The sequence below is a fragment of the Chanodichthys erythropterus genome, chromosome 3, assembly GCF_024489055.1.
Source record: "Chanodichthys erythropterus isolate Z2021 chromosome 3, ASM2448905v1, whole genome shotgun sequence".
Classification (NCBI taxonomy): Eukaryota; Metazoa; Chordata; class Actinopteri; order Cypriniformes; family Xenocyprididae; genus Chanodichthys; species Chanodichthys erythropterus.
The window spans coordinates 18619671-18637249 of record NC_090223.1 but is presented as its reverse complement, the minus strand read 5'-3'; the positions used below and the strand labels follow the sequence as shown (position 1 = coordinate 18637249).

The window sequence follows — 17579 nt, the reverse complement described above, 5'->3', positions numbered from 1 at the left end:
AAAGAAAAGCATTTATCTGAAATACAAAGCTTCTGTAGCATTATACACTACCGTTCAAAAGTTTGGGGTCAGTAAGAATTTTTATTTATTTTATTTTTTTTAAAGAAATTAAAGAAATTAATACTTTTTTTCAGCAAGGATGCATTAAATCAATCAAAAGTGGCAGTAAAGACATTTATAATGTTACAAAAGATTAGATTTCAGATAAACACTGTTCTTTTGAACTTTCTATTCATCAAATAATCCTGAAAAAAATATTGTACACAAATATTTTGTACAATTGTACACATTAAATGTTTCTTGAGCAGCAGATCATCATATTAGAATGATTTCTGAAGGATCATGTGACACTGAAGACTGGAGTAATGATGCTGAAAATTCAGCTTTGATCACAGGAATAAATTACTTTGTGAAATGTATTAAAATAGAAAACAGTTATTTTAAATTGTAATAATATTTCACAATATTACTGTTTTTTTACTGTATATTTAATTAAATAAATGTAGCCTTGGTGAGCAGACAAAACTTCTTTTAAAAACATTAAAAATCTTTTGGACTGTACTGTATATTAGAAAATGTCCGATCGTTTTGCTAGATATGACCCTTATTACTTGTCTGGTATCATTTAAAGCCCTTTGAAGCTGCACTGAAACTGACATTTGGACCTTCAACCCGTTGAACCCAATTGAAGTCCACTGCATGGAGAAAAATCCTGGAATGTTTTCCTCAAAAATCTTAATTTCTTTTCGACTGAAGAAAGACAGACATAAACATCTTGGATGACATGGGGGTGAGTATCAGGAAAAATTAATTCTGAAGTGAAACTAATCCTTTAAACAAAAATCTTTCCATCTACTTTGGTTATGTGAAAAACAGAAGCTCTGACATTATTTACGAAAGAAAAATAAGCTAATATGGAAAGGGAATGACATGAGGGTGAGTAAGAATTATAAATTATGCGTGAACTTGTCCTTTTGTGCTGTTGCAGGTTATTTTGACCCATTTTAGATGGTTTCTGCAAACCGAACTTCATCAAAATCATCCCAAAAAACTCCATGACCTAATGTTAAATGTTTCCACTGTCTCCATGTCGCTCACAAACGCTGAGTCACAAGGAGCATATTGTGACTCTTGACATGACATTTTGTCATGTAGTGTCAATTTGACCCAGTAAAATCTACACTTGATTCAGTGTCCAAATGGAAACTTCATGTCAACTGCCAAGCTAAACTAAACTAGACAGACAACTACCTGAGGCGCGTTTTTTTGTTTCCTCACCTTATGAACACAATGCCAGTGTTTATTTGTGTTTAATTTGTTCTCGCAATACTTTTTCTGCAGAAAGCCTTCTAAATTTGGCTCTTGGTGTTTGTGGAAGGATTTTTTTTCTTTACAGCTATTATTCTCGCCATTGGTTGAGTTATTAGTTCAGTATTGTGAAAGCATCACAGAGACATTCATTGACATGACAATAACTCTTGTTTATCAGATTTAAGTCAACATGAGATCAAAACTGACCCAGTTAACAATGCATCACCCAAATGTAATGACTACTTCACTTCTAAAACAATTTTATTTTAGACTGACGACATCTAGGCTGAACAGACTATTGGATAGTGTTAAACAGTAGTCGAATATCTTCAGGAGAGAAGTATATCGACCCCATCCTGGTACAAAACAACCACTTTTCACCATCCAATCTGTTCTTAATTTGGAAAATCAACTCCTGTTTGCTGAATATCCCAAACATGTCTCATTAAGGAAGTAAAATAGGTTATCAATACCATTACATGTTATTTATAACATTACACACCCTCTAGTAAGATCATCGTCGGTCCTTTGCATGTAGTGAGATCAGTTTCTGCATGACTTGGCACAAATCAAGATTTTCCGCTCTTCGAAGCAAGTTTAATGTTTAGCCATCTGTTATCAGACCAACATAAACCTACTCATTGCCAGGCCAACTATTCTAGTTAGTAGATATCGCAGGTCTGTTTGTGTGGAGTTTCTGTACCGGCTCTCTAATCGATAAGCGTGCGAGTGGAGACATCTGCGTTTCCAGACTTTAATTACATTAATGGGAATGTAGTGCCAAACGCTTGTACAAACACACTATCCTTCCGTCTTAGCGCAGGATTAACAGTGACTATTGGAAGCTCCAGGCCACATTTTACATCTGTAACGCACACATCCGTCATAAACACCTGCGTCCTTCGAGGTCTGACAGCTGAACAGAGGGTCTCGAACTTGCTTGTCACGGAAGTCAGTTGCACATGCAGTAATGAAGTTGAGTTTTCTGCAGAGAGGGTCAGAGGTCAACACGAGCGCAGGGTCACACAGAGAGCAGCTGTTACTGTAAGGATCATCTAAACTGTATTGTGTTTTACTCTTTTATGCACTGTAAACCCCAATGCTCAAAATAATTCATTGGTTTGAGTAGGGCAAACTTAAATTAATCTAATTAGTTCAGTCAAAGTGTTTGCTTTCCTGTAGCTCAGTGGTTAGAGCATGGCACTAGCAGTGCCAAGGTCATGGGTTCGATCCCAGGGATTGCACATACTCAGATACAAATGTGTAGTATAATGCAATGTAAGTCGCTTTGGATAAAAGCGTCTGCCAAATGCATAAATGTAAATGTAAATGTTCTTTCAAGTTCACAGAACTGATATATTTTAAGTAAACTAAACTTAAATTGTTTTGAGTTTTATTAACTTATTTCTTTCAATTTAGAAAAACTTAAGTAAACTGAAACTGGGCTGGGATTTCCCAGCATACTTTGTCCATGACACTCAAAAATTGTGTTATATGTTTTTTTGTGCAAGATTAATGTTAAGTGGGAGATTTAGTAGTGATTAATGTTTTGTTATGCTAATTTAGAAGAGTTTCTGTTGTTAGCATTCAGTTTTTCCCACTTTACTTCACTTGTTCCTTGAATTTGTCTTTTTTTCCCCCCTATTTAATTTCTTTTTTTTTATTTATCTTTCATTTTGTTGTATTTATTTTCTCTTGTCTTTCTTTTCATTTAGTTTCATGTTGTTTTATCTCTGCTTTTTATTTCTTTTTGATCATTATCTTTATTTTAATTATTTTGTTTCATTTTTTTTGTTATATTTTTTAACTTTCTTTTGTTTTTATTTTTTTTTTGCTCTTTTTTTGCTGTTTATTCATCACTTTTTTTATCAATTTTTTTCACTGATTTTGTATTCTTTTTCTGTGGTTTTTCCATTTTTGCCTGTTTTTTCTTTTTAGCTTTTCCCCTTTTTTCTTTTTTTTTATAATGCTTTGTTTTTATCTAAAACAGACAAAATGGTTCTTCTTTATTTATTTATTTCTTTTGTTCTATTTTGTTCTTTTTGTTTCTCTTTTTCTGTTTTTATTTTTGTCTCTGCATGCTCTTCTTTTCTATTGTGTTTTCTCTTTGCTTCCTCTTGTTTAATTTCCTTCTTTACATTTAAATTTATTTTCACCTCTTTTTGCTTGGATTTTTGCTTCTTTTCATACACTTTCAGAAAAAAAGCTGTCAGAGGTGGTACATTTTCAAAAGAGTGCATATTAGTACCTCAAAGTTACATATTGGCACCAAAGGCGTACATATTAGTATGTAAACGGTACATATTAGACCTTTTTAAAGCCAATCGCAGACATATCTGTTGAACACGTGAACACAATGGCCAATCAGAGGTGTTTACTAATTCGCTCAACAGCGCTCAAAGCGTCACATTTTTAAAATTCAATACCGACTTGGTATCGAAGTCTGTACTTTTGACAACACTAGTACCATCCCATTGTTGGAAGGGAGCATGAAGAATCATTTTCACACATGAATTGGCATGAAGTTTTTGGGATGTGCTGGAGGAGACTTTACAGAGTGCTCACCTCTTGCATTGTCAATACAAGATCTTGAGCAAAAAATTATGCACCTCTCAATGGAAATAAATGTTGTGATTTTATTTTCTTCAAGAGGTACATACATTTTTGGTCAAGATCTTGTATTGACAATGCAAGAGGTGAGCACTCTGTAAAGTCTCCTCCAGTACATCCCAAAAACTTAATGCCAATTCATGTGTGAAATTGATTCTTAATGCTCTCTGAACCATTCTTTCACAGTTTTAACCTTGATGAATCTTGACATTGTCATCCTGGAATATGGCCATGATGGTTGTTTAAGAAATGAAAAGCTACACACTCAATCCAGGGTTAAAAGAAGCGTTGCTAAACATATAACATGCTAGAAACACTGTATATAATCTGTAATAATCACTGTAATAATGATCCAGTCATAGATTCTTAAAGGTCCCGTTCTTTGTGATCCCATGTTTCAAACTTTAGTTAGTGTGTAATGTTGTTGTTAGAGTATAAATAAAATCTGTAAAATATTCACATATTCTACATTGAATGGCCAGTTTGGACTACATCCCTCTACTTCCTTCTTTAATGACGTCACTAAAACAGTTTTTTGACTAACCTCCGCCCACAGGAATACACAAGAGTTGCGTTTGTAGAGTGTGTTTGTCGCCATGTCGTCGAAACGCTGTTATTTTCATCCCGCAGTCCAGTCACCGGATCTGATTCCGGCTCAAATTGATAGGGTAAAATTAAAGACATGTTTACAATAACACTGAGCGTGTGCATCTCCACGTTATGGTAAGAGGCGTGACTTTTCCGGGCACTGTGCGCTCAGAGCTGTCAAATCACAACACAGGAACCGCTGGCATTCTCGTTACGTATTTCTGAAGGAGGGACTTCATAGAACAAGGAAGTCATCAGCCCGTTTTTATGACAGTGGAAACAGCGGTATACAGATAAGTAAATTATGTGAAAAATACTGTTTTTTTTTACACGTGAAACATGATACTGCACACTATAAACACAATCAAGGGCAGGCAGTATATATATTCAGGGTTTGGTCGAGCAGATGTTTTCCTTGTCAGTCATCCTCACAGGTGTATTCTGGGTCTTAGACATGAGCAGTCTAATTGCTTCTTCACGGTGGTGTGTTATGACTGTGTTTGGGTCTCAGTGGAGCTGTTGTCAACAGTTTCTGTTTTCCAGGAAGCTCTGGCTATAGATTATGTTGTAATTTCAGCATGATAGACAGAATCATTTAGACAGACTGTCACCTGGACGCAGCTGCCCAACACCTGTATGCAGGAGACTTTAGCTTGGCAGATGTGGTTTCCATTGAAGCAGCTTCAGTTTGGTGCAGAGAGATTTCATTTGTTGGACCTCAAGAGATTGAGATAGTGAGAGAATTGCTGAATCTTGTGTTCTGGAAATATTTTTTGGTGTAATCTTTATCCCTTTTTTCCCTTTCTTTTCTTTTGTTTTGCAATTTGACAGAGATATCTCATCTTTGTTTGCCTCTAGGCGGAGATTTCGCATAAATGGGTTTAAAACTGATGCTCGCTATAAAACACACACTGATGGCATGTTTAATTTCCTTTTTGAGCTATAAAAAGCCACTTCCGGGGTTATCAAGCTCAGGGTAGCTGCAAGCCTCATGAATGAACCAGACTCGTCTAATCTCTGGATTAGAACATCTGTGGGTCATGAATGAAATGTTCCATCGACATGCTCTCTTTGACCGTGAGTTTTCCTCATCGGCTCAAAGTGTGGTGTGAATGTTATTTAGGGAGACCTTTGTGGCAGAACTAGACTTGGGGTGGCTGAGGCTTCTTTTACTGGGGCCATAGGCCATGAAAGAATATCATGTGTAATACTTAATTGTTTTAATTGTTTTCATTTGACCTGTGTAACATTGTATTCTAATAAGCTGCAATAATTGTAGATACCAACGTATATACCACCCCAAGTTAAAAAAGGTGCAATAAAATACACTTTATTTCAGTACACTTCCATAATGTACTTAAAGAGCTCTGTTTTCACACTCTAATTTTGTACTTAATATACTAAAAAAATTTCTTTAGTACTTAAGATATTCTTAAAAACATCTAAGTGTACTCAACTGAACATAAGTTATAAACAACAACCAATGATTTATGTTTGGCAATTTTAACCAAAAAACCATTGACAGAGGCGCATTGTGTTTTGTATATGTTTATAAGGCAGATCACTCTTTTTAAGTGACATCAAGGGGACCAGAGCAAATTACTGTTTCTGACATTGTACTTGCGAGTTCACACACCTCTTTAATGTTAAGCATCTTTGGGCTTGTTGTTCGGGTTTGGCTCATAAAGCGATCCAGTTTGTAAATTATTGAACTGTGTGTGCACAGTACAGGATTAAGCACTAAAAAGGTGAATTTACAACTGAATTTAGCGCCAGTGTGCATGTGGCCTATAAGTATGTTGTGTATAAAACTGTCTCATAAATGCATCTGCATCTCTACTATTGCATCTCTATTTAGTTAGAGTTTTGTGCAGTAACAAGAGATGAAGATCTGATTCATGCTTAGCACAAAAAAAACAAGATGCATAAAAAGCTGAAATTCGGGACAGGAAGTCAACACATCAAAAGAGTGAATTTAGGTGTGTCTTTATGACGCTAATGTGAACGCTACCCTGTTGTTTTGCTCTTTAAATAGTCATGACTTTGTTCTTGTGGTTTTGTGGCTCTTGTGTTCCTGCGCTTTGACACTTTCTGTGTTTGATAAAGCACTGAAAGGACAGATTATAAAGGTCAGCGGCACAGAGGGTCTCCATCGGGTTACTGGATCATGCTGTTGCATTAAACACTGACAGCTCGGCTGGACTCAAAAGTTCACTGCTCTTAGTAGAACAAAAAGCACTCTACAGTATGTCCTTGTATATTGACAGACAACTATTTTTTTCTTATAAACAGTATGTAACTGTATGCAGTCTACAGTCTAAGTGTGAATGTTCATAGTGTTTTCTCTTCCTGTCACGTATCTTTAAATTCTCGAGAATTTGCAGTTGAGAATGGAGAAATATTCAAAAACAAGAGGAATTTATGACGAGATCCTGATTGCATATTTGTCTGATAATGTCTTGTTGTCCAGATGCCATTCTGTACAAATGCATCAGACACACTATTACTGGCTGTGAAGTTACAGATACACTATCAGTACCACTACTGTTAGCATCTGCCAGACGCCACTGATTCAGGCCACAGATTGTATTTTTCTCTCTATCAGAGATATTACTGCAACAATCAGCTTCGGAGGGCTGGTTTTACCCGTCGGATTCCCACATTGAGATAAATGAAGTGAAAGACAAACAGATGAATCATCTTTTCCTTTACTTTCAAAGGCAGCTCGAGCAGCCAGTAAAAAAGATTGCTTTTATTCAGCTATTTTTAGCATTTCCTTGTGGGCCGTGTCTGCATTAGTGCCGACAGCAGTGCACCAACAAGACAGAAGTCACAAGACCTTCAGAATGGCTTAACGAAAACATTTAATTCAAACATTAGGCTATTTTATTAATCCAAGTGATGTAGATGATCTGGCTGTGACATGTAAACTAAGGAACGCTTTACTGACCAGTCAGCATTCAGGACCTGTCCGTCATCATGACATCACAAAACTCAACGCTAGCTACACCAGGATTCCTCATATCCAGTCCTAGAGAGTTTAGCTCAAACCCTGATCAAACCTACCTGTGATTTTTCTAATGATCCTGAAGACCTTGGTAAGCTTGCTCAGGTGTGTTTGATTAGAGTTGGAGCTAAACTCTGCAGGGCATTGGCCCTCCAGGACAAGATTTGATGAACCCTGGCCTAAGCTACACAAATGAAACTCTGGAAATTCATTCACTAGGTGCTGTTTGGGGAGGATCGAGCAGATGAACAATGAGTGTTTACCAAAGAGTCATTTTGCCAGACTGCGATGTCCTTGACTTATCCATCTCCAAAAATAGTGCAAAGAATCCACAACCTGAGCAAGAACAGCTCTAAATCTACTTGAGCGATTCCATGCCCATTTGTCCTTCCCACTGACGTACTGTTTAAATATTTCTTACACAAGTCATTTTTGATTGTTTAATATCAAAAACACACCCACTGAACTTTTTATAACTCCATTTTATAAACTAGGGAGCTGCCCAGCTGACAGCATTGTAGGATACAAGGCTGTTTCAAATGGGGTTTCAGGCCCAGAATGCATTGTAATATGCGAATAAGCATCTAAGATAGCAGATTAAGTTAGAGAAATTATTATAAGGCAGCGGCTAAGTGCAAATAGCAATAGATGCTATTTACACAAGTGCAAATAGGCTCCGTTATTGTAGATAGGCTTATTTTATTCAGTAGCTATAATAGGCTGTAGCAGGGATGGGCAAACTCGATCCTGGAGAGTTTTGCTCCAACTCTAATCAAGCACACCTGAATCAGCTTATCAAAGTCTTTAGGATTACTAGAAGGCTATAGTCTGTTGAGTTTTATAAGGGTTGGAGCCAAACTATTTAGGACAGTGGGCCTCCCGGACTGAGTTTGCCCAACCCTGGGCTATAGACTCATTAAAACATACTACTTTACACAATTTGTGTGTGCTTCCATATGTATTTTTATGCTGGAGAACCGTGTACAGACATACACATACACATCCATAGAGTAGTCTACTGTTGTTGACTTCGGAATAGCATAATAGCATAGACTATCTTTGTATGGCAGAAACAGTAAGTCGATCTTGTATTAGCTGCATCTCATTTCGAAGGCGGCATCCTCCAGAGTTCGCATTTGAAGGCTCATTTAAGAAAATTAACCGTTAGATCGCAAAGTAAAAAAAATTGGGTCATTGACGAATAAGGTTTTTAAAAGTGTAAAAAAAGACATAATGGAGAAATAATAAAAGTTTTATTAAGTTTTAACAATGAGATTATGTGGTTTTTATAATCAATTAACACTGCTTTTGTCATTTTTTACACGATGGACAAAAATTGTCACCAAAAAGTCATTCATTTTAACCAAAATTTCAGTTTTACCAAATGACACTTTTGGTTATACCGAATGCCGATATTTTCAAATAGTGCTAACAGGCTGATATCAGCTAGCTAAAGGACAATCAAACATTTTATATTTAGTACAAGTTTTTAAAATATTACAACATTTTCCATGTTTTATAGTGGTTGTACCGAATGACCTGATGTTTCGGGACATATGTTTGAGCAAGTGAAAACATTAATTTTTTAAATAGTTAAGAGAGAGTTAATTACTTTGCTTCACGACCATGTGGTCCTGTGCAGGTGTTTGAATCATGATACATCCTGTCACATGATATTGACCGCATGACTTGATCCAAAATGGTCCCTTTATATTGGTTACTCCGAATGACATCAATGAAATTCATTTCTCCGGACATTCTTTCTCATAACAAAGCAACGACTTCTACACATAATTTTAATACCATTTTGCACTATGTTGATATTTGATGTTATAAAATCATGCCAGAATAAAAAATATATACATTTATTACATTTTAAGATATTTTAATCACAAATGAAATTGCTGTATTGGCCTTTGGACGGTTAAACCGAATGACCTTTTGATACTTCAAAGTCTTTAAAATACCGTAGCAAAAATAATTAGAACCTTTTGGATTTAATCTTTGATGATGTATGCAGCCTTCAAATGCGACCTCCAGAGGACGCAGCCTTCAAAATGAGACAAAACTATTTTTGATGTGTTGCTGCCTGTAGGCTGTTTCAGGAAGGATGAAACCACAGTTGCTAATTCAGGGGCCATTCACACAGAATGCGTTTTTACTTTTAAAATCACGAGGTGCATCTAAATGCAAAATACATAAAAAAACACTGATGTGTCATTTCAAAGACGTGTGCGCTGGAACATAGAAACAAGTAGACAGAGAAGCGACTATACGTTCTTTATTTAATAAGGACATTAATCAGATATTTGTTTCAGAAGGTTCTATTTTTGACGTTATCTGCACTATATAGCGTGTTTTCATTTCAGTGAGGATAATGACTGACTGACTGATAAGATCAATGGTAAGCAGGATTTACATAGAATAATATGTCTGCGAACAGGTTTGGATGTTAAAAACACCTGGGCTTGGTTTACAATGGCATACTAGTTTACTGCTAGGGTCCTCTGAGTGGTTGATGTGGCTTGTGGCTTTTTTTAGCTGGTCATTCACCAGGTGAATATTGTAAATAACTAGAGTTTTCCTACCTTGATTATATATATATATATATATATATATATATATATATATATATATATATATATATATATATATATATATGTGTGTGTGTGTGTGTGTAGGTTTACGGGTTTGGTAAAATCACTACATATAAGTTTTAATTATTAGAAATAGTGATACTTCCTTTAGCAAACACCATAAAATAGATTAACCTTTTATGTTTTCTTATCATATTGGATCAAAAAATGGGTCAAAATGAGACTGCAATGAAAAATCATATTGATATTCCTTCTTATTTGTTCAATTTGAGTGCATTGAGTGCACATGCATAGTTTTTCATATAGTATTTACTATATTTACATATACATACATGCATTTACACACTGAGAATAGTATGCATACTGCAGAAATAGTGTGAGCATTCTAGTTTGCTCTTTTTGAGCATCGCAGTGACTGTTGGTGAAAGTCTCATGATGATTTTTTTCACAGCAGCTGTCTGTCGGCACACACACACTCACATATGCACTCATGCATCCTGTCATACACTTCCCCTGATGAGGTTTACTCAGCAACAAGAGCTGTCTGCTGTTCCCACGGAAACAAAGTGAATATATGCACGCCGTGACATCTCCCGTCAGCCAATCTGAGCGGCCTTCCTGGATCTGCTCTGAATCTCTATCACGCCAACGCACAGCACTGCCTGAACCTCTCTGGTTACTGTAAATGAAACTCATATCATTCATAAAGTCTTTGTAGTCTAAATTGCCCAGATCATCTCTGTCTTGAGACGTACAGGAGGGATTAACTCGAGAATACCTCATATGACTGTAATGTAGCATCTGACAAAGGACTCTTCCTGTTTTGATTCTGTTTACAGGAGACCGCCGTGGCAACGCTTCAAATATTCAACACCCATCGCCAAATTTCCAAATTGAATTTGCGACAACATTCTGACCTCAGAGGAGCTGGAAATCACAGAGACATCAGGATGACCACAGATGCACCACATGAACCCTGGGACAGACAGACGTCACTAAAAACATACGGTGAACATGTATAGAAAGACGTTTGACAATCAGCATTAAGTCCAGTATACACCGATTAGGCATAACATTATGAGCACTGCCAGGTGAAGTGAATAACACTGATTATCTCTTCATCAGTGGGTGGATATATTAGGCAGCAAGTGAACATTTTGTCCTCAAAGTTGATGTGTTAAAGCAGAAAAAATGGGCAAGTGTAAGGATTTAAACGTGTTTGACAAGGACCAAATTGTGATGAATAGACGACTGGGTCAGAGCATCTCCAAGACTGCAGCTCTTGTGGGGTGTTCCCGCAGTGGTCAGTATCTATCAAAAGTGCTCCAAGGAAGGAACAGTGGTGAACCGGTGACAGGGTCATGGGCGGCCGAGGCTCATTGATGCACGTTTGGAGCGAAGGCTGGCCCATGTGATCCGATCCAACAGATGAGCTCCTGTAGCTCAAATTTCTCAAGAAGGTAATGCTGGTTCTGATAGAAAGGCGTCAGAATACACAGTGCATCACAGTTTGTTGCATATGGAGCCACAGACCAGTCAGGGTGCCCATGCTGACCCCTGTCCACCGCCGAAAGCACCAACAGTAAAGCATCAGAACTGGACCACAGAGCAATGGAAGAAGGTGGATCGGTCTGATGAATCACATTTTCTTTTACATCACGTGGATGGCCAGGTGCGTGTGTGTCACTTACCTGGGGAACACATGGCACCAGGATGAACTATGGGAAGAAGGCAAGCCGGCGGAGGCAGTGTGATGCTTTGGGAAATGTTCTGCTGGGAAACCTTCAGTCCTGCCATCAGGGCCGGCTCTAGCCCTTTGGTTGCCCTAGGCGAGATTGCCCTAGCACCCCCCCCCCCCCCCCCCAACACACACACACACACAAATGCTACAAAGACTGTTCGAGGATATTTACTAAAATAAGTAATAAACTTAAGGAAGAAGGAAGACATACTATAGACCAGCATATAGAGTATAATAGACCAGTAGTGTTTGAGATTAATTAATGAGGAATGTCAATGTTTACTTGGAAACAAGTCACTGAAGTTTTAAATTGTGGTTGAATAAACGGTATTCAAGGGTCTTACTTGCTTCAGGCTGAGTATCCCTGGTCTCAGTGGTCTGTGTTTCACTGGGGCCTGGAATGCTATATGTGACTTCGGTAAAGTTGGTTTTATATTTGCACATTCGGAGATCCGTATTCAATAGCCTTGTTAATCACACTTCATTGGACATTCAGTGGACATTCTCAAGTAAAAATGTCATTAAAACAATACTTGCCTATTTTGATCAACTGTGAAAAATGTTGTAAGTTGACAATCGTTGATTGTCAATATCATGTCGCTGCTTAAAATTCGCAAACATTAATTTATAGCACATTTATTGGAAAGTCTGAATTTATCAGAAGTCTGAATGTGCAAATATAAAACCAACTTTACCGAAGTAACACCACTATCAGCATAATGGTTACTGTATGTGTATGAGCCTGCTAGTTATAATGAATGTAGGGTAGAGAGCAACTGTACTTTTCATAACTAGCATGCATACGTTATCCGAAATACTGGTCTTTTGACATTTACATCCATGTAGGTTATCAGTGAAGTTACGTTTGCTAGTAATACATAGCAAACTAGCAAAGTAACTAGCTAGCTAGTGATAGCTTAGTGACAGCAATGAAACGTTCAAGGTAGTGGTTCAATGGATCACAAAACTCACTGTTTGGATCACATCACGGTTATGAAGTCACGGATCGGATCAATTTTCGGATCAGCAAAAAAATAATAATAATAATAAGGGGTTGGGGGGGTAACTTAACTTTGCATTTATTACTTAGCCCACTTTAACTACTCTGATACCACAGCAGAAACTACAAGCCTAACTAATACATTATTAAAGACAAGTGAACAGACTGTAAAAAAGACAAATACTGAACACCAATTACAAGCATAGATAAATACAACATAAAGTTACAAATAAAATGAGTTCTAACTGTAGTATTAATTTTCGTGTACAGAAATGTAATAATTAAATATAAAATGAAACTGTTCACTGTGTAAATGTAATGTAATATAGATTAATCTTTGTTAAAGCTGTTTTGTTGTTTGATTTACATGACAGACAATAGCAGGTATTTATAGGTTGCTGTCACTTTAAGAGTAAGACTCCATGCACGCGCACATCCGATAGATACACATCCAATTCCGAATTCTCACCTCGTTCAATTAAGACATAACCGAATGTGTTTTCGAGAATACTTTATTATTTTATAATTTTGACTGACATAATGCGTGTATGTGACCATCCAAGTGCATTGAGGACGCGAAAGACAAATTAATTTAGATGTTTTTAATTTATGAGTTTTAGAGCTATCTGATATGGAACGTGCCTCTCTCTTTCTCGCTCTCTGTGCGCGCGAGCCTTGTATTCGCGTCTGCGCGTACCGATAATAGACCTGCGTGCGATACCGAATTAAATCCTCTTTTTCCCTCTTCTAGCGCTGGAATGGTTTTATATCTATTTAATGTGTGAAATAGCAAGACAAAACACGTTCAAATTATAACCTGTTCACTCTATTGCGGTGAAACCAACTTGCAAATGATCCGTGAATCACACGCGTCCCGAACCGCAGGGCCGTCGGCAGAACATATAGAATGGGGGGGCATTCGGTTTCCATAGGGGGGCACACATTTTTATAATCTGATAAACAGACGTTCGCCAAAATAATAATGTCCCGTATTTATTATTAATGAAATAGACTTCTATAATGAAATAAAGTTCTATATTACCACAAAAACACAAGTTACTCGATCCTAATTAAACTACAACAAAAACGAAACCCCTTTGCATTATGGCAATATAATTTGCAAACACGAGACACAAAAGCTTTTCAATTCCTCGAACAGCACAATAATAAAAATGATACATACCAAAACAGCAATAAATAGGCTAGCCTACATCTATAGCATATTTAAGTGTAACTAAGACTTTTGAGTGCACTCACCATTAAAATAGTTGAAGGCGACAGGTCTCCGAGTGATAGTAATTAAAAAATACGGCCTAATTATGTTTCGAGTTCCGTTTTGTATAATAATGCGTTAAATATGAATTTTATGCTCAGGCGGAGGGTGAACCAACTCCAGGGTAAGGAGATGCGATTTCCATTTAAAAACATATTTAAACAGATTTCCTCGAAATAGCTTTAACTTACTTGTCACAGCACAACCTACATATCCCAACATAAACACTGCTGATAAATTATTATTTGTTAATAAAGTGTTTACGTTCACAAACCACTGTTCATTTTAACAGATTACGCACACGGAATTTGGCAGAGAGTGCGCAAAAGGCGCTCTCTTTATAATCATTAAAAAAACTCGCTCATCTTAGTTCATTGCGATCTCAAGAAGTTCTGTAACAATGAATTAAACTGACTGCATAATTACATAACAATTTACATAATTTTTTTGTTAACCAAAATCTTTTGATTTCTGGAACGCAATGACAAGTCAGAGGTATTTAAGTTAGCACTGAACAAAAACTCGTTTTGAGCGGCGAGTGGATTTTGTGGCAAATATTCCCTCATTATAATTCGTTCTAGAAATCAACAGATTTGTTCGTGATTAGCTACAGTGCTGAACACTCCAACGTTCTAAAGTATTGTCGTTCTTCAGAGCGCAAACACAGAGGCGCACTGGATCATTTGCCAAATATGTTTCGCCAATATGCTAATATTAACTGATCCTAGACCAGTAGTTATGTGCAGTTTTTCCCTCTACAAGCAATCAGAAGCAGCAGCAGGTAGGCAATGGTTTGAGTGAGAAAATAGTCTCAAGTCCATCGCCGAACCACACACACTCCGCCTAATTTCTATTTCATATTTCTGAAGACAATGTGTTATTTAAAGTCACCGTTGTAGAGAGAGTTTTCCTATGAGCTAAATGCTGCTGAAGACATTTCGTTCTGGAATATGTAAATAGCCAGATCCACAAATAAGGTTTTTGCTCTCAATCGGAAGTTTGCTGGATGACTATTAGGGGGGCACGTTGTGTCATCTGGGGGGGCACTGCCCCCTAATGCCCCCCCTTAGCGACGGGCCTGCCGAACCGTGAGGCTTGATCCGAACGGATCACGGATCAACAACGATCCGTTTAACCACTAGTTCAAGGTGATGATGCACAATACTAAGCAAATGTATTTCATTTAACACCTTAATGGCTGAGATGAGAAGATTTAGGCTACCTCTATACTGGGTTTTCCTTTTATCTTCTTCCTTTCTCCGTTTTCCGTGCACCGGAGGGTTTATTAGACCGCTTCATTTTCTTCATCAACTGCGCACTTGCCTAACGTAACGTAACGGCGACCCTAGAGGGCGCCCGCGCCCCCAACATATTTGTCGCCCTAGGCAACCGCCTAGTTCTCCTATAGCAATCGCCGGCCCTGCCTGCCATCCATGTGGATGTTACTTTGACACAAACCACCTACCTAAGCTTTGTTGCAGATCATGCACCTTTCATGGAAACGGTATTCCCTGGTGGCTGTGGCCTCTTCCAGCAGGATAATGCTCCTGCCACAAAGCAAAAATGGTTCAGGAATGGTTTGAGGAGCACAACAAAGAGTTTGAGGTGTTGACTTGGCCTCCAAATTCCCCAGATCTCAATCCAATCAAGCATCTGTGGGATGTGTTGAACAAACAAGTCCGATCCATAGAGGCCCAACCGTGCCACTTACAGGACTTAAAGGATCTGCTGCTAACATCTTGGTGTCAGATACCACAGCACACCTTCAGGAGTCTAGTGGAGTCCATTCCTCGACGGGTCTGGGCTGTTTTGGAAGTTGGTCATAATGTTATGCCTGATTGGTGTATATTACAGGTTTTTCTCACCAATAACCACACATTTATGGTCTGATTGAAAACCAACCAGAGCTTCCATTGTTTTACTGCATGTCTAGAGTGGGTCATTTCAATATCCACACCAGTTTTCTAATCTCCAAATCTCATTCAAGTCCCTTTAAGATAAATCGTTTCACTCGGCAGCCATCTTTGAAATGCCCTTGGTTATCCAAGTACAGCTCCTATCTTTTTGAATGGGGAAACATCAAATTCGCCAAAACTGTTCACTAAGCTTACGATTAAATTTAATTTTTAAAAACACCAATGAAATCTGACAACAACAGTATCTTAAAGCTTGTTTCAATGCGCATGCACAGTCACTGCCTGTTTCTATAGCAACTGTAGCTTATAACGACAGCTGCAGTGATGTGATGACTTTACTAATCAACGATTGGCTCTTTCGATTGGAGGGCGGAGCTTATTCGCCATATTGGGTTTTCCACTTTATATATAAGAGTGCCTTATTCTGCATGACCTTATTCTACATACCTTAATCCTACTCAGTACCTAAACTTAACAACTACCTTACTAACTATTAATAAGAAGTAATTAGAGGTCTATTGAAGCAAAAGTCATTGTTAATAGTGAGAATTGAACCCTTATCAAAGTGTGACCGAAATAAAAATTAATAAGGACTATATTGACATGTAAAAAAAAAAAAAGCTAAAATTACTGAAACTAACAATGAAAAATATGAAATATTTGCTTGATTTTAGCTAATGCACGTTGCACATTCTGATTGTGGATATCTAGTTTGCTTGCACATCTCTTACCAAACTCAAAGATTTGATGTCATGAACCTCAGAAGTTCTCACTGCAGCTGTCTGGGAACATGTAAACACAACATATCAGCTGCTGGACTGATATAAACCTCTGACTCTCAGAAACGTCATAAGGCCAACTGGAGAAAGTCACACTGGAGAAAGCTCTTCACGGTTTTCTGTGACACTCTATGGCATATTTGTTTATTCTTGTACCAGCAAATAGTTTTGTGCACCTGTGCAAAGCTGTTAAACATTAAGGACACAAACATCTACTGAAAAGCTCCTTTCTGAGTTGGTTTTAAAACATTAACTCTCTCTTTTTTTCCCCTGTCTGATTCGATTAGCTGCATTGAATGGCTGTGGTGAGGATGAAAGGCTCTTCGTTTTGCTGTGATGTCTTTCTCCTGCATGAATAAGCATATCCCAGCATCTCCAGACCCCCAGGGGCCTCCCGGACACTCTCCCCTGCTCTGGGCCTCCTCTCCTGGGACGTTGTTTTCCTGCCTTTCCACTGCTTTAAATATTATAGCACATCTAGGAAGGTCAAACAAAAGACAGGGCAGCACCTTTCCTCCTCAAAATAAAGCTTCCAATTCGATGTTTATTCTCCAAATAAGCTCTAGAAAGGCCCTGGATTTATTCACACCATGTCACACAATTTTTTTCAACCATATCGCGGGCCAGTAGCCTATATTCAGAGAAAATTTGTTCTTGAATTGTGCTTAACAGATGGACAGATGTCATTATACGTGTGAAAAATCAGTGTGCGTGTCAGATTGTCATCAGTGGGCGTTCTTTGACACCAGTGCTATGT

The 17579-nt window shown here is 37.8% G+C and overlaps 1 long non-coding RNA gene across 1 annotated transcript; it reads left to right on the top strand.

Annotated features, from left to right (window-relative positions):
• The first annotated feature begins 674 nt into the window (after positions 1–674).
• On the top strand, positions 675–17287 carry LOC137013668 (uncharacterized). The gene is made up of 3 exons (XR_010893757.1): positions 675–790; positions 10953–11121; positions 17110–17287. It is a non-coding gene; the product is annotated as an uncharacterized lncRNA (long non-coding RNA).
• The last annotated feature ends 292 nt before the right edge of the window (positions 17288–17579 follow it).